This window comes from Austrofundulus limnaeus, unplaced genomic scaffold (genome assembly GCF_001266775.1).
Source record: "Austrofundulus limnaeus strain Quisiro unplaced genomic scaffold, Austrofundulus_limnaeus-1.0 Scaffold210, whole genome shotgun sequence".
Classification (NCBI taxonomy): Eukaryota; Metazoa; Chordata; class Actinopteri; order Cyprinodontiformes; family Rivulidae; genus Austrofundulus; species Austrofundulus limnaeus.
In genome coordinates this window covers 294,641-296,628 of record NW_013952612.1, presented here as the reverse complement: position 1 = coordinate 296,628, position 1,988 = coordinate 294,641, and positions in this window count along the sequence as shown.

Sequence of the window (1,988 nt, the reverse complement as noted above, 5' to 3'; positions counted from 1 at the left end):
ATGTAATGTATATACTGTGTATGTAATGTATAACACATTTTAAGTGATCAAATTATTACTAAGCACACAAAATGGAAGTGACATATCAACAGTGTAATAAGCCACATAATWTAATGTTYTGAGRAAAGAAAGTGACACAGCTCTAAACACATCAGTCAAAATTGATAACACAATTGTGCAAAAGTAATCAAGCTAAATTAGAATGGCATAACTCGTACCTGCTGCCTTTAACAACACAAATAATGCAATCATCAAATATTTGAAAATAAATTATTAACAAATAAACAAATGTCTAATTATCAACTACATCTTTAAACATTCATGTTGGTTTTTTGCACCTCTTATTTAACAATATTACAAAGCAATATTATCAGTTCCAATTTTATTTTGTAGAGTAATTCTGAAATATTTGTGAAAACCTTGCCACTACAAAAAAAGGATTAGGGCTACTGACAAAATCTTTAATTCTGAGGAAAAAAAGTCAGAATTCTGAGATTAAAGTACAGTTCTACTGTGACAATAAAGATTTAGTTTAACCATGTGGAAGGAAAGTGAGCACAACTTCTGCACAGAAACTAAAGAGGACAGGGTTTATCAAGGGATGTAATATAACAACATTATTATTATCAAAAACTGTTAATATCATTAACGATTAGATAAATGTTGTCAGTGTTTAAAATAATGCACACAAGCACGAATATAATCCTTCTTTAATAAATGATGATTAAAATCTGGATGAATGTCTCAAAAAGACATTTTTTATGTGCAGATCAGGTCAGTTTTATAATGAAGTTCTTATTATTTCCACACAAAAGTATTTTCATCACATGATTTAAATGAGAAAAAGATTTAGTGCTTTTCAGTACATAAACTAGTGCTTCATTTAGCTGTAAAATCACAACTCATCCCATATATTTAATTGCCATATTCTGAAACAAGCAACTTTTTTCAGTTATTTTATTCAAAAACCTGTTTTTGATGAATCTCTAAAAKAAAATGAGCTAAAACCAGTTCCGTTTTATGATTTACACCTAATTATTTGTCCTAATAAAAAATACATTTAAAGAAAAATTTAAACTCAGTTCAGCATAATAACAAGGTGATAAATTGTCTTTAAATGTACAATGAAGAGCAAAGCAGACTCACCTCATGATGTGTCGAACAGAAAGTGGGGAAGAAAAGTTGAGGAATATAAATACTGAAGGGTTTGACTTGTGTGGAGGTGTGTGTGTAACAATGTGTGTGTAAAGTGTGTGTGCATGTTTAAGCTGAGTTGTAAGTGAGATTCCATCAGGTGTAAACTGTGGTGCAGGATGTGAGTGGGTGAATTCACTTTAAATWTTTATATCTTTGTTACAGGAGTCGAGTTTTACAGAGTTTGATAAGTTTATGTTTGGTAACAAAATACTATGTTTACAGATGGGAAAACATCCGATTTACATCATCTGAAGTATCATACATAGTCCAGCAGCATGATTAACTTCGACATTATCACAAAGGTTTATTTATTTATTTATTTATTTATTTTGGTTTTTTTGCTACTAATGTTGTAATAATGAGTCTTTGTGTTATAGCTTTTAGTGAGGAAGTGAACTTTATTAGTTTACGCTGTGAGTCCTGGGGTCTCTGCTGTTTTTATTCAGCAGGATTGGACTAATTTCTTAAAGGTAAGCAGAATCAAAATAATTAATTAAGTGTAATATTCTAGGATTGAGATTGGACATTTAATTTAGGTCATTGCTTGTTTGTTTGAGTCCAGGTACACCAGTGTTTATGTCTGCAGYATAACCARGATATTTATTACATTTTTACTATTATGTCRTAATGTATTGTAGTTTTTAGATATATTTCACAAAAAATAATTATTAAAATAAATGACTTTTTGTCACATTTGTTATTTTACAGGTCTAGATTTATGTTATCTATTCCACCAGTGCACTATATTATAGATCTACGTTGTACCTAATATACATGACACTGTGTTGGAA